The sequence below is a fragment of the Schistocerca americana genome, chromosome 10 (genome assembly GCF_021461395.2).
Source record: "Schistocerca americana isolate TAMUIC-IGC-003095 chromosome 10, iqSchAmer2.1, whole genome shotgun sequence".
Lineage (NCBI taxonomy): Eukaryota > Metazoa > Arthropoda > Insecta > Orthoptera > Acrididae > Schistocerca > Schistocerca americana.
The window spans coordinates 41,595,120-41,612,675 of NC_060128.1; positions in this window are offsets into that span (position 1 = coordinate 41,595,120).

Consider the following 17,556-nt stretch of genomic DNA (forward strand, 5'->3'; position numbering starts at 1 on the left):
CACATCAGGTTTACTGTATCCCTTGGACCTTTTTATTGACGATGAAACACAGAAATTGCATCCGAATTTAATACAAAAGGCACAATGCCGACCTAAGTACAAGAGGACTGACACTCTCACTTTCTATGATTTGAACCTCTCCCGCTGATTCCAGTTTTAGATTCCGATATTTCACTTCAGGTTTACTGTATTCCTTGGACATTCTTATTGACGATGAAACACAGAAAGTGCATCCGAATTTAATACAAAAGGCACAATGCCGACTTAAGTACATGAGGACTGACACTCTCACCTTCTATGATTTGAACCTCTCCTGTGATTCCAGTTTTAGATTCCGATGCTTCACTTCAGGTTTACTGTATCCCTTGGACCTTCTTATTGACGATGAAACACAGAAATTGAATCCGAAATTAATACAGAAGGCACAATGGTGACTTAAGTACAAGAGGACTGAAACTCTAACTTTCGATGATTGGAACCTCTCCTGTGAGTCCAGTTTTAGATTACGATGCTTCACATCAGGTTTACTGTATCCCTTGGACCTTCTTATTGACGATGAAACACAGAAGTTGCATCTGAATTTAATAGAAATGGCACAATGCCGACTTAAGTACAAGAGGACTGACACTCTCACTTTCAATGATTTGAACCTCTCCTGTGAGTCCAGTTTTAGATTCCGATGCTTCACTTCAGGTTTACTGTATACTTTGGTTCTTCTTATTGACGATGAAACAGAGAAATTGCATCCGAATTTAATACAAAAGACACAATGCCTACTTAAGTACAAGAGGACTGACACTCTCACTTTCTATGATTTGAACCTCTCCTGTGAATCGAGTTTTAGATTCTGATGCTTCACTTCAGGTTTACTGTATCCCTTGGACCTTCTTATTGACGATGAAACCCAGAAATTGCATCCGAATTTAATACAAAAGGCACAATGCCTACTTAGGTACAAGGGGACTGACACTCTCACCTTCTATGATTTGAACCTCTCCTGTGATTCCAGTTTTAGATTCCGATGCTTCACTTCAGGTTTACTGTATCCCTTGGACCTTCTTATTGACGATGAAACACAGAAATTGGATCCGAATGTAATACAAAAGGCCCAATGCTGACTTAAGTACAAGAGGACTGACACTCTAACTTTCTATGATTTGAACCTCTCCTGTGAGTCCAGTTTAACCTTCCGATGCTTCACTTCAAGTTTACTGTATCCCTTTGACATTCTCATAGACAATGAAGCACCGAAATTGCATCCGAAATTAATACAAAATGCACAATGCCGACCTAAGTACAAGTGGACTGACCCTCTCACTTTCTACGATTTGAACCTCTCCTGTGATTCCAGTTTAAAATTCCGATGCTACACTTCAGGTTTACTGTATCCCTTGGACCTTCTTATTGACGATGAAACACAGAAATTGAATCCGAAATTAATACAAAAGGCACAATGCCGACTTAAGTACAAGAGGACTGAAACTCTAAGTTTCGATGATTGGAACCTCTCCTGTGAGTCCAGTTTTAGATTACGATGCTTCACATCAGGTTTACTGTATCCCTTGGACCTTCTTATTGGCGATGAAACACAGAAGTTGCATCTGAATTTAATAGAAATGGCACAATGCCGACTTAAGTACAATAGGACTGACACCCTCACTTTCAATGATTTGAACCTCTCCTGTGAGTCCAGTTTTAAATTCCGATGCTTCACTTCAGGTTTACTGTATACTTTGGACCTTCTTATTGACGATGGAACAGAGAAATTGCATCCGAATTTAATACAAAGGGCACAATGCTGACTTAAGTACAAGAGGACTGACACTCTCACTTTCTATGATTTGAACCTCTCCTGTGAATGAGTTTTAGATTCTGATGCTTCACTTCAGGTTTACTGTATCCCTTGGACCTTCTTATTGACCATGAAACACAGAAATTGCATCCGAATTTAATACAAAAGGCACAATGCCTACTTAGGTACAAGGGGACTGACACTCTCACCTTCTATGATTTGAACCTCTCCTGTGATTCCAGTTTTAGGTTCCGATGCTTCACTTCAGTTTACTGTATCCGATGGACCTTCTTATTGACGATCAAACACCGAAATTGCATCCGAAATTAATAAAAAAGGCACAATGCCGACTTAAGTGCAAGAGTACTGACACTCAAACTATCTATGATTGGAACCTCTCCTGTGCGTCCAGTTTTTGATTACGATGCTTCACATCAGGTTTACTGTATCCCTTGGACCTTCTTATTGACGATGAAACACAGAAATTGCATCCGAATTTAATACAAAAGGCACAATGCCGACTTAAGTACAAGAGGACTGACACTCTCACTTTCTATGATTAGATCCTCTCCTGTGAGTCCAGTTTTAAATTACGATGCTTCACTTCAGGTTTATTGTATCCCTTGGACCGTCTTATTGACGATGAAACACAGAATTTGCATCCGAATGTAATACAAAAGGCACAATGCCGACTTAAGTACAAGAGGACTGACACCCTCACTTTCTATGATTTGAACCTCTACTGTGATTCCAGATTTAGATTCCGATATTTCACTTCAGGTTTACTGTATCCCTTGGCCCTTCTTATTGACGATGAAACACAGAAATTGCATCCGAATTTAATACAAAAGGCTCAATGCCGAGTTAAGTACAAGAGGACTGACACTCTCACTTTCTATGATTTGAAACTCTCCTGTGATTCCAGTTTTAGATTCCGATGCTTCACTTCAGGTTTACTGTATACCTTGGCCTTTCTTATTGACGATGAAACAACGAAATTGCAACCGAAATTAATACAAAAGGCACAATGCGGAATTAAGTACAAGAGCACTGACACTCTAACTTTCTATGATTTGAACCTCTCCTGTGAGTCCAGTTTTAGATTACGATGCTTCACATCAGGTTTACTGTATCCCTTGGACCTTTTTATTGACGATGAAACACAGAAATTGCATCCGAATTTAATACAAAAGGCACAATGCCGACCTAAGTACAAGAGGACTGACACTCTCACTTTCTATGATTTGAACCTCTCCCGCTGATTCCAGTTTTAGATTCCGATATTTCACTTCAGGTTTACTGTATTCCTTGGACATTCTTATTGACGATGAAACACAGAAATTGCATCCGAATTTAATACAAAAGGCACAATGCCGACTTAAGTACATGAGGACTGACACTCTCACTTTCTATGATTTGAACCTCTCCTGTGATTCCAGTTTTAGATTCCGATGCTTCACTTCAGGTTTACTGTATCCCTTGGACCTTCTTATTGACGATGAAACACAGAAATTGAATCCGAAATTAATACAGAAGGCACAATGGCGACTTAAGTACAAGAGGACTGAAACTCTAACTTTCGATGATTGGAACCTCTCCTGTGAGTCCAGTTTTAGATTACGATGCTTCACGTCAGGTTTACTGTATCCCTTGGACCTTCTTATTGACGATGAAACACAGAAGTTGCATCTGAATTTAATAGAAATGGCACAATGCCGACTTAAGTACAAGAAGACTGACACTCTCACTTTCAATGATTTGAACCTCTCCTGTGAGTCCAGTTTTAGATTCCGATGCTTCACTTCAGGTTTACTGTATACTTTGGTTCTTCTTATTGACGATGAAACAGAGAAATTGCATCCGAATTTAATACAAAAGGCACAATGCCTACTTAAGTACAAGAGGACTGACACTCTCACTTTCTATGATTTGAACCTCTCCTGTGAATCGAGTTTTAGATTCTGATGCTTCACTTCAGGTTTACTGTATCCCTTGGACCTTCTTATTGACGATGAAACCCAGAAATTGCATCCGAATTTAATACAAAAGGCACAATGCCTACTTAGGTACAAGGGGACTGACACTCTCACCTTTTATGATTTGAACCTCTCCTGTGATTCCAATTTTAGATTCCGATGCTTCACTTCAGGTTTACTGTATCCCTTGGACCTTCTTATTGACGATGAAACACAGAAATTGGATCCGAATGTAATACAAAAGGCCCAATGCTGACTTAAGTACAAGAGGACTGACACTCTAACTTTCTATGATTTGAACCTCTCCTGTGAGTCCAGTTTAACCTTCCGATGCTTCACTTCAAGTTTACTGTATCCCTTTGACATTCTCATAGACAATGAAGCACCGAAATTGCATCCGAAATTAATACAAAATGCACAATGCCGACCTAAGTACAAGTGGACTGACCCTCTCACTTTCTACGATTTGAACCTCTCCTGTGAGTCCAGTTTTAGATTACGATGCTTCACTTCAGGTTTGCTGTATCCCTTGGACCTTCTTATTGACGATGAAACACAGAAATTGCATCCGAATGTAATACAAAAGGCAGAATGCCGACTTAAGTACAAGAGGACTGACACTCTCACTTTCTATGATTTGAACCTTTCCTGTGATTCCAGTTTTAGATTCCGATATTTCACTTCAGGTTTACTGTATCCCTTGGACCTTCTTATTCACGATGAAAAACAGAAATTGCATCCGAATTTAATACAAAAGACTCAATGCCGACATAAGTACAAGAGGACTGACACTCTCACCTTCAATGATTTGAACCTCTCCTGTGTGTCCAGTTTTAGATTACGATGCTTCACTTCAGGTTTACTGTATCCCTTGGACCTTCTTATTGACGATGAAACACAGAAATTGCATCCGAATTTAATACAAAAGGCACAATGCCGACTTAAGTACATGAGGACTGACACTCTTACTTTCTATGATTTGAACCTCTCCTGTGATTCCAGTTTAAGATTCCGATGCTTCACTTCAGGTTTACTGTATCCCTTGGACCTTCTTATTGACGATGAAACACATAAATTGAATCCGAAATTAATACAAAAGGCAAAATGCCGACTTAAGTACAAGAGGACTGAAACTCTAACTTTCGATGATTGGAACCTCTCCTGTGAGTCCAGTTTTAGATTACGATGCTTCACATCAGGTTTACTGTATCCCTTGGACCTTCTTATTGACGATGAAACACAGAAGTTATATCTGAATTTAATAGAAATGGCACAATGCCGACTTAAGTACAAGAGGACTGACACTCTCACTTTCAATGATTTGAACCTCTCCTGTGAGTCCAGTTTTAAATTCCGATGCTTCACTTCAGGTTTACTGTATACTTTGGACCTTCTTATTGACGATGAAACAGAGAAATTGCATCCGAATTTAATACAAAAGGCACAATGCCGACTTAAGTACAAGAGGACTGACACTCTCACTTTCTATGATTTGAACCTCTCCTGTGAATCGAGTTCTAGACTCTGATGCTTCACTTCAGGTTTACTGTATCCCTTGGACCTTCTTATTGACGATGAAACACAGAAATTGCATCCGAATTTAATACAAAAGGCACAATGCCTACTTAGGTACAAGGGATCTGACACTCTCACCTTCTATGATTTGAACCTCTCCTGTGATTCCAGTTTTAGATTCCGATGCATCACTTCAGTTTACCGTATCCGATGGACGGTCTTATTGACGATCAAACACCGAAATTGCATCCGAAATTAATAAAAAAGGCACAATGCTACATAAGTGCAAGAGCACTGACACTCAAACTATCTATGATTGGAACCTCTCCTGTGCGTCCAGTTTTTGATTACGATGCTTCACATCAGGTTTACTGTATCCCTTGGACATTCTTATTGACGATGAAAAACAGAAATTGCATCCGAATTTAATACAAAAGGCAGAATGCCGACTTAAGTACAAGAGGACAGACACTCTCACTTTCTATGATTAGATCCTTTCCTGTGAGTCCAGTTTTAAATTACGATGCTTCACTTCAGGTTTACTGTATCCCTTGGACCTTCTTATTGACGATGAAACACAGAAATTGCATCCGAATTTAATACAAAAGGCACAATGCCGACTTAAATACAAGAGGACTGACACTCTCACTTTCTATGATTTGAACCTCACCCGCTGATTCCAGTTTTAGATTCCGATATTTCACTTCAGGTGTACTGTATTCCTTGGACATTCTTATTGACGATGAAACACAGAAATTGCATCCGAATTTAATACAAAAGGCACAATGCCGACTTAAGTACATGAGGACTGACACTCTCACTTTCTATGATTTGAACCTCTCCTGTGATTCCAGTTTTTAGATTCCGATGCTTCACTTCAGGTTTACTGTATCCCTTGGACCTTCTTATTGACGATGAAACACAGAAATTGAATCCGAAATTAATACAAAAGGCACAATGCCGACTTAAGTACAAGAGGACTGAAACTCTAACTTTCGATGATTGGAACCTCTCCTGTGAGTCCAGTTTTAGATTACGATGCTTCACATCAGGTTTACTGTATCCCTTGGACCTTCTTATTGACGATGAAACACAGAAGTTGCATCTGAATTTAATAGAAATGGCACAATGCTGACTTAAGTACAAGAGGACTGACACTCTCACTTTCAATGATTTGAACCTCTCCTGTGAGTCCAGTTTTAGATTCCGATGCTTCACTTCAGGTTTACTGTATACTTTGGTTCTTCTTATTGACGATGAAACAGAGAAATTGCATCCGAATTTAATACAAAAGGCACAATGCCTACTTAAGTACAAGAGGACTGACACTCTCACTTTCTATGATTTGAACCTCTCCTGTGAATCGAGTTTTAGATTCTGATGCTTCACTTCAGGTTTACTGTATCCCTTGGACCTTCTTATTGACGATGAAACCCAGAAATTGCATCCGAATTTAATACAAAAGGCACAATGCCTACTTAGGTACAAGGGGAGTGACACTCTCACCTTCTATGATTTGAACCTCTCCTGTGATTCCAGTTTTAGATTCCGATGCTTCACTTCAGGTTTACTGGATCCCTTGGACCTTCTTATTGACGATGAAACACAGAAATTGGATCCGAATGTAATACAAAAGGCCCAATGCTGACTTAAGTACAAGAGGACTGACACTCTAACTTTCTATGATTTGAACCTCTCCTGTGAGTCCAGTTTAAGTTTCCGATGCTTCATTTCAAGTTTACTGTATCCCTTTGACATTCTCATAGACAATGAAGCACCGAAATTGCATCCGAAATTAATACAAAATGCACAATGCCGACCTAAGTACAAGTGGACTGACCCTCTCACTTTCTACGATTTGAACCTCTCCTGTGAGTCCAGTTTTATATTACGATGCTTCACTTCAGGTTTGCTGTATCCCTTGGACCTTCTTATTGACGATGAAACACAGAAATTGCATCCGAATTTGTCACAAAAGGCACAATGCCGACCTAAGTACAAGAGGACTGACACTCTCACTTTCTATGATTGGAACCTCTCCTGTGATTCCAGTTTTAGATTCCGATGCTGCACTTCAGGTTTACTGTATCCCTTGGACCTTCTTATTGACGATGAAACAGAATAATTGCATCCGAATTTAATACAAAAGGCACAATGCCGACTTAAGTACAAGAGGACTGACAATCTCACTATCTATGATTTGAACCTCTCCTGTGAGTCCAGTTTTAGATTACGATGCTTCACTTCAGGTTTACTGTATCCCTTGGACCTTCTTATTGACGATGAAACACAGAAATTGCATCCGAATTTAATAATAAAGGCACAATGCTGACATAAGTACAAGAGGACTGACACTCTAACTGTCTATGATTTGAACCTCTCCTGTGATTCCAGTTTTAGATTCCGATGCTTCACATCAGGTTTACTGTATCCCTTGGACCTTCTTATTGACGATGAAACCCCGAAATTGCACCCGAAATTAATAAAAAAAGGCACAATGCCGACTTAAGTACAAGAGCACTGACACTCTAACTTTCTATGATTGGAACCTCTATTGTGAGTCCAGTTTTAGATTACGATGCTTCACATCAGGTTTACTGTATCCCTTGGACCTTCTTGTTGACGATGAAGCACAGAAATTGCATCCGAATTAAATACAAAAGGCACAATGCCGACTTAACTACAAGAGGACTGACGCTTTCACTTTCTATGATTTGAACCTCTCCTGGGAGTCCAGTTTTAAATTACGATGCTTCACTTCAGGTTTACTGTATCCCTTGGACCTTCTTATTGACGATGAAACACAGAAATTGCATCCGAATTTAATACAAAAGGCACAATGCCGACTTAAGTACATGAGGACTGACACTCTCACTTTCTATGATTTGAACCTCTCCTGTGAGTCCAGTTTTAGATTCCGATGCTTCTCTTCAGGTTTACTGTATCCCTTGGACGTTCTTATTGACGATGAAACACAGAAATTGCATCCGAATTTAATACAAAACTCACAATGCTGTCTTAAGTACAAGAGGACTGACACTCTCACGTTCTATGATTTGAACCTCTCCTTTGATTCCAGTTTTAGATTCCGATGCTTCACTTCAGGTTTACTGTATCGCTTGGACCTTCTTATTGACGATGAAACACAGAAGTAGCATCCGACTTTAATACAAAAGGCACAATGCCGACTTACGTACATGGAGACTGACACTCTAACTTTCCATGATTGGAACCTCTCCTGTGATTCCAGTTTTAGATTCTGATGCTTCACTTCAGGTTTACTGTATACCATGGACCCTGTTATTGACGATGAAACACAGAAATTGCATCCGAATTAAATACAAAAGGCACAATGCCGACTTAAATGCAGGAGGACTGACACTCTCACTTTCTATGATTTGAACCTCACCTGTGAGTCCAATTTTAAATTACGATGCTTCACTTCAGGTTTACTGTATCCCTTGGACCTTCTTATTGACGATGAAACACAGAAATTGCATCCGAATTTAATACAAAAGGCACAATGCCGACTTAAGTACAAGAGGACTGACACTCTCACTTTCTATGATTTGAACCTCTCCTGTGATTCCAGTTTTAGATTCCGATATTTCACTTCAGGTTTACTGTATCCCTTGGACCTTCTTATTGACGATGAAACACAGAAATTGCATCCGAATTTAATACAAAAGGCACAATGCCGACTTAAGTACGTGAGGACTGACACTCTCACTTTCTATGATTTGAACCTCTCCTGTGATTCCAGTTTATGATTCCGATGCTTCACTTCAGGTTTACTGTATCCCATGGACCTTCTTATTGACGATGAAGCACAGAAATTGAATCCGAAATTAATACAAAAGGCACAATGCCGACTTAAGTACAAGAGGACTGAAACTCTAACTTTCGATGATTGGAACCTCTCCTGTGAGTCCAGTTTTAGATTACAATGCTTCACATCAGGTTTACTGTATCCCTTGGACCTTCTTATTGACGATGAAACACAGAAGTTGCATCTGAATTTAATAGAAATGGCACAATGCCGACTTAAGTACAAGAGGACTGACACTCTCACTTTCTATGATTAGATCCTCTCCTGTGAGTCCAGTTTTAAATTACGATGCTTCACTTCAGGTTTATTGTATCCCTTGGACCGTCTTATTGACGATGAAACACAGAATTTGCATCCGAATGTAATATAAAAGGCACAATGCCGACTTAAGTACAAGAGGACTGACACCCTCACTTTCTATGATTTGAACCTCTCCTGTGATTCCAGATTTAGATTCCGATATTTCACTTCAGGTTTACTGTATCCCTTGGCCCTTCGTATTGACGATGAAACACAGAAATTGCATCCGAATTTAATACAAAAGGCACAATGCCGACTTAAGTACATGAGGACTGACACTCTCACTTTCTATGATTTGAACCTCTCCTGTGATTCCAGTTTTAGATTCCGATGCTTCACTTCAGGTTTACTGTATCCCTTGGACCTTCTTATTGACGATGAAACACAGAAATTGAATCCGTAATTAATACAAAAGGCACAATGCCGACTTAAGTACAAGAGGACTGAAACTCTAACTTTCGGTGATTGGAACCTCTCCTGTGAGTCCAGTTTTAGATTACGATGCTTCACATCAGGTTTACTGTATCCCTTGGACCTTCTTATTGACGATGAAACACAGAAGTTGCATCTGAATTTAATAGAAACGGCACAATACCGACTTAAGTACAAGAGGACTGACACTCTCACTTTCAATGATTTGAACCTCTCCTGTGAGTCCAGTTTTAGATTCCGATGCTTCACTTCAGGTTTACTGTATACTTTGGTTCTTCTTATTGACGATGAAACAGAGAAATTGCATCCGAATTTAATACAAAAGGCACAATGCCTACTTAAGTACAAGAGGACTGACACTCTCACTTTCTATGATTTGAACCTCTCCTGTGAATCGAGTTTTAGATCCTGATGCTTCACTTCAGGTTTACTGTATCCCTTGGACCTTCTTATTGACGATGAAACCCAGAAATTGCATCCGAATTTAATACAAAAGGCACAATGCCTACTTAGGTACAAGGGGACTGACACTCTCACCTTCTATGATTTGAACCTCTCCTGTGATTCCAGTTTTAGATTCCGATGCTTCACTTCAGGTTTACTGTATCCCTTGGAATTTCTTATTGACGATGAAACACAGAAATTGGATCCGAATGTAATACAAAAGGCCCAATGCTGACTTAAGTACAAGAGGACTGACACTCTAACTTTCTATGATTTGAACGTCTCCTGTGAGTCCAGTTTAAGCTTCCGATGCTTCACTTCAAGTTTACTGTATCCCTTTGACATTCTCATAGACAATGAAGCACCGAAATTGCATCCGAAATTAATACAAAATGCACAATGCCGACCTAAGTACAAGTGGACTGACCCTCTCACTTTCTACGATTTGAATCTCTCCTGTGAGTCCAGTTTTAGATTACGATGCTTCACTTCAGGTTTGCTGTATCCCTTGGACCTTCTTATTGAAGATGAAACACAGAAATTGCATCCGAATGTAATACAAAAGGCACAATGCCGACTTAAGTACAAGAGGACTGACACTCTCACTTTCTATGATTTGAACCTCTCCTGTGAATCGAGTTTTAGATTCCGATGCTTCACTTCAGGTTTACTATATCCCTTGGACCCTCTTATTGACGATGAAACATCGAAATTGCAACCGAAATTAATACAAAAGGCACAATGCCGACTTAAGTACAAGAGCACTGACACTCTAACTTTCTATGATTGGAACTTCTCCTGTGAGTCCAGTTTTAGGTTAAGATGCTTCACATCAGGTTTACTGTGTCCCTTGGACCTTCTTATTGACGATGAAACACCGAAATTGCATCCGAAATTAATAAAAAAGCACAATGCCGACAAAGTACAAGAGCACTGACACTCTAACTATCTATGATTGGAATCTCTCCTGTGCGTCCAGTTTTAGATTACGATGCTTGACATCAGCTTTACTGTATCCCTTGGACCTTCTTGTTGACGATGAAACACAGAAATTGCATCCGAATTTAATACAAAAGGCACAATGCCGACTTAAGTACAAGAGGACTGACACTCTCACTTTCTATGATTAGAACCTCTCCTGTGAGACCAGTTTTAAATTACGATGCTTCACTTCAGGTTTACTGTATCCCTTGGACCTTCTTATTGACGATGAAACACAGAAATTGCATCCGAATGTAATACAAAAGGCACAATGCCGACTTAAGTACAAGAGGACTGACACTCTCACCTTCTATGATTTGAACCTCTCCTGTGATTCCAGTTTTAGATTCCGATATATCACTTCAATATTACGGTATCCCTTGTACCTTCTTATTGACGATGAAACTTAGAAATTACATCCTATTTTAATACAAAAGGCTCAATGCCGTCATAAGTACAAGAAGAATGACACTCTCACTTTCTATTATTTGAACCTCTCCTGTGATTTCAGTTTTAGATTCCGATGCTTCACTTCAGGTTTACTGTATCCCTTGGACCTTCTTATTGACGATGAAACACAGAAATTGCATCCGAACTTAATACAAAAGGCACAATGCCGACTTAAGGACAAGAGGACTGACACTCTCACTTTCTATGATTTGAACCTCTCCTGTGAGTCCAGATTCAAATTACGATGCTTCACTTCAGGTTTACTGTATCCCTTGGACCTTCTTATTGACGATGAAACACAGAAATTGCATCCGAATTTAATAGAAAAGGCACAATGCCGACTTAAGTACAAGAGGACTGACACCCTAACTTTCTATGATATGAACCTCTCCTGTGAGTCCAGTTTTAGATTACGATGTTTCACTTCAGGTTTACTGTATCCTTAGGACCTTCTTATTGACGATGAAACACAGAAATTGCATCCGAGTTTAATACAAAAGACCCAATGCCGACTGAAGTACAAGAAGACAGACAATCTTACTTTCTATGATTTGAACCTCTCCTGTAAGTCCAGTTTTAGATTACGATGCTTCACTTCAGGTTTACTGTATCCCTTGGACATTCTTATTGACGATGAAACGCAGTAATTTCATCCGAATTTAATACAAAAGGCACATGCCGTCTTAAGTACAAGAGGACTGACACTTTCACTTTCTATGATTTGAACCTCTCCTGTGAGTCCAGTTTTAGATTCCGATGCTTCACTTCAGGTTTACTGTATACCTTCGACCTTCTTATTGACGATGAAACACAGAAGTTGCATCTGAATTTAATAGAAATGGCACAATGCCGGCTTAAGTACAAGAGGACTGACACTCTCACTTTCAATGATTTGAACCTCTCCTGTGAGTCCAGTTTTAGATTCCGATGCTTCACTTCAGGTTTACTGTATACCTTGGACCTTCTTATTGACGATGAAACAGAGAAATTGCATCCGAATTTAATACAAAAGGCACAATGCCGACTTAAGTACAAGAGGACTGACACTCTCACTTTCTATGATTGGAACCTCTCCTGTGATTCGAGTTTTAGATTCCGATGCTTCACTTCAGGTTTACTGTATCCCTTGGACCTTCTTATTGACGATGAAACACAGAAATTGCATCCGAATTTAATACAAAAGGCACAATGCCGACTTAAGTACAAGAGGACTGACACCCTCACTTTCTATGATTTGAACCTCTCCTGTGATTCCAGATTTAGATTCCGATATTTCACTTCAGGTTTACTGTATCCCTTGGCCTTTCTTATTGACGATGAAACACAGAAATTGCATCCGAATTTAATACAAAAGGCTCAATGCCGAGTTAAGTACAAGAGGACTGAGACTCTCACTTTCTATGATTTGAAACTCTCCTGTGATTCCAGTTTTAGATTCCGATGCTTCACTTCAGGTTTACTGTATACCTTGGCCTTTCTTATTGACGATGAAACAACGAAATTGCATCCGAAATTAATACAAAAGGCACAATGCGGAATTAAGTACAAGAGCACTGACACTCTAACTTTCTATGATTTGAACCTCTCCTGTGAGTCCAGTTTTAGATTACGATGCTTCACATCAGGTTTACTGTATCCCTTGGACCTTCTTATTGACGATGAAACACAGAAATTGCATCCGAATGTAATACAAAAGGCACAATGCCGACTTAAGTACAAGAGGACTGACACTCTCACCTTCTATGATTTGAACCTCTCCTGTGATTCCAGTTTTAGATTCCGATGCTTCACTACAGGTTTACTGTATCCCTTGGACCTTCTTATTGACGATGAAACACAGAAATTGCATCCGAGTTTAATGCAAAAGGCACAATGCCGACTTAAGTACAAGAGGACTGACAATCTCACTTTCTATGATTTGAACCTCTCCTGTGAGTCCAATTCCAAATTACGATGCTTCACTTCAGGTTTACTGTATCCCTTGGACCTTCTAATTGACGATGAAACACAGAAATTGCATCCGAATTTAATACAAAAGGCACAATGCCGACTTAAGTACAAGAGGACTGACACTCTCACTTTCTATGATTTGAACCTCTCCCGCTGATTCCAGTTTTAGATTCCGATATTTCACTTCAGGTTTACTGTATTTCTTGGACATTCTTATTGACGATGAAACACAGAAATTGCATCCGAATTTAATACAAAAGGCACAATGCCGACTTAAGTACATGAGGACTGACACTCCCACTTTCTATCATTTGAACCTCTCCTGTGATTCCAGTTTTAGATTCCGATGCTTCACTTCAGGTTTACTGTATCCCTTGGACCTTCTTATTGACGATGAAACACAGAAATTGAATCCGAAATTAATACAAAAGGCACAATGCCGACTTAAGTACAAGAGGACTGAAACTCTAACTTTCGATGATTGGAACCTCTCCTGTGAGTCCAGTTTTAGATTACGATGCTTCACATCAGGTTTACTGTATCCCTTGGACCTTCTTATTGACGATGAAACACAGAAGTTGCATCTGAATTTAATAGAAATGGCACAATGCCGACTTAAGTACAAGAGGACTGACACTCTCACTTGCAATGATTTGAACCTCTCCTGTGAGTCCAGTTTTAGATTCCGATGCTTCACTTCAGGTTTACTGTATACTTTGGTTCTTCTTATTGACGATGAAACAGAGAAATTGCATCCAAATTTAATACAAAAGGCACAATGCCTACTTAAGTACAAGAGGACTGACACTCTCACTTTCTATGATTTGAACCTCTCCTGTGAATCGAGTTTTAGATTCTGATGCTTCACTTCAGGTTTACTGTATCCCTTGGACCTTCTTATTCACGATGAAAAACAGAAATTGCATCCGAATTTAATACAAAAGACTCAATGCCGACATAAGTACAAGAGGACTGACACTTTCACCTTCTATGATTTGAACCTCTCCTGTGATTCCAGTTTTAGATTCCGATGCTTCACTTCAGGTTTACTATATCCCTTGGACCCTCTTATTGACGATGAAACACCGAAATTGCATCCGAAATTAATACAAAAGGCACAATGCCGACTTAAGTACAAGAGCACTGACACTCTAACTATCTATGATTGGAACCTCTCCTGTGCGTCCAGTTTCAGATTACGATGCTTCACATCAGGTTTACTGTATCCCTTGGACCTTCTTGTTGACGATGAAACACAGAAATTGCATCCGAATTTAATACAAAAGGCACAATGCCGACTTAAGTACAAGAGGACTGACACTCTCACCTTCTATGATTTGAACCTCTCTTGTGATTCCAGTTTTAGATTCCGATATATCACTTCAATATTACGGTATCCCTTGTACCTTCTTATTGACGATGAAACCCAGAAATTACATCCTATTTTAATACAAAAGACTCAATGCCGACATAAGTACAAGAGGAATGACAATCTCACTTTCTATGATTTGAACCTCTCCAGTGATTTCAGTTTTAGATTCCGATGCTTCACTTCAGGTTTACTGTATACCTTCGACCTTCTTATTGACGATGAAACAGATAAATTGCATCCGAATTTAATACAAAAGGCACAATGCCGACTTAAGGACAAGAGGACTGACACTCTCACTTTCTATGATTTGAACCTCCCCTGTGAGTCCAGTTTTAGATTCCGATGCTTCGCTTCAGGTTTACTGTATACCTTGGACCTTCTTATTGACGATGAAACACAGAAATTGCATCCGAATTTAATACAAAAGGCACAATGCCGACTTAAGTACAAGAGGACTGACACTCTAACTTTCTATGATTTGAACCTCTCCTGTGAGTCCAGTTTTAGCTTCCGATGCTTCACTTCAGGTTTACTGGATCCCTTGGACCTTCCTATTGACGATGAAACACAGAAATTGCATCCGATTGTAATACAAAAGGCCCAATGCTGACTTCAGTACAAGAGGACTGACACTCTAACTTTCTATGATTTGAACCTCTCCTGTGAGTCCAGTTTATGCTTCCGATGCTTCACTTCAAGTTTACTGTATCCCTTGGACCTTCTCATAGACAATGAAGCACCGAAATTGCATCCGAAATTAATACAAAATGCACAATGCCGACCTAAGTACAAGTGGACTGACCCTCTCACTTTCTATGATTTGAACCTCTCCTGTGAGTCCAGTTTTAGATTACGATGCTTCACTTCAGGTTTGCTGTATCCCTTGGACCTTCTTATTGACGATGAAACACAGAAATTGCATCCGAATGTAATAAAAAAGGCACAATGCCGACTTAAGTACAAGAGGACTGACACTCTCACTTTCTATGATTTGAACCTCTCCTGTGATTCCAGTTTTAGATTCCGATATTTCACTTCAGGTTTACTGTATCCCTTGGACCTTCTTATTGACGATGAAAAACAGAAATTGCATCCGAATTTAATACAAAAGACTCAATGCCGACATAAGTACAAGAGGACTGACACTCTCACCTTCTGTGATTTGAACCTCTCCTGTGATTCCAGTTTTGGATTCCGTTGCTTCACTTCAGGTTTTACTATATCCCTTGGACCCTCTTATTGACGATGAAACACCGAAATTGCATCCGAAATTAATACAAAAGGCACAATGCCGACTTAAGTACAAGAGCACTGACACTCTAACTTTCCATGATTGGAACCTCCCCTGTGAGTCCAGTTTTAGATTAAGATGCTACACATCAGGTTTACTGTATCCCTTGGACCTTCTTATTGACGATGAAACACCGAAATTGCATCCGAAATAAATAAAAAAGCACAATGCCGACTTAAGTACAGGAGCACTGACACTCTAACTATCTATGATTGGAACCTCTCCTGTGCGTCCAGTTTTAGATTACGATGCTTCACATCAGGTTTACTGTATCCCTTGGACCTTCTATTGACGATGAAACACAGAAATTGCATCCGAATTTAATACAAAAGGCACAATGCCGACTTAAGTACAAGAGGACTGACACTCTCACTTTCTATGATTAGAACCTCTTCTGTGAGACCAGTTTTAAATTACGATGCTTCACTTCAGGTTTTCTGTATCCCTTGGACCTTCTTATTGACGATGAAACACAGAAATTGCATCCGAATGTAATACAAAAGGCACAATGCCGACTTAAGTACAAGAGGACTGACACTCTCACCTTCTATGATTTGAACCTCTCCTGTGATTCCAGTTTTAGATTCCGATATTACACTTCAATTTTACTGTATCCCTTGTACCTACTTATTGACGATGAAACTCAGAAATTACATCCGAATTTAATACAAAAGGCTCAATGCCGACATAAGTACAAGAGGACTGACACTCTCACTTTCTATGATTTGAACCTCTTCTGTGATTCCAGTTTTAGATTCCGATGCTTCACTTCAGGTTTACTGTATCCCTTGGACCTTCTTATTGATGATGAAACACAGAAATTGCATCCGAATTTAATACAAAAGGCACAATGCCGACTTAAGTACAAGACGACTGACACTCTCACTTTCTATGATTTGAACCTCTCCTGTGAGTCCAGATTTAAATTACGATGCTTCACTTCAGGTTTACTGTATCCCTTGGACCTTCTTATTGACGATGAAACACAGAAATTGCATCCGAATTTAATAGAAAAGGCACAATGCCGACTTAAGTACAAGAGGACTGACACTCTCACTTTCAATGATTTGAACCTCCCCTGTGCGTCCAGTTTTAGATTCCGATGCTTCACTTCAGGTTTACTGTATACTTTGGACCTTATTATTGACGATGAAACACAGATATTGCATCCGAATTTAATACAAAAGTCACAATGCCGACTTAAGTACAAGAGGACTGACACTC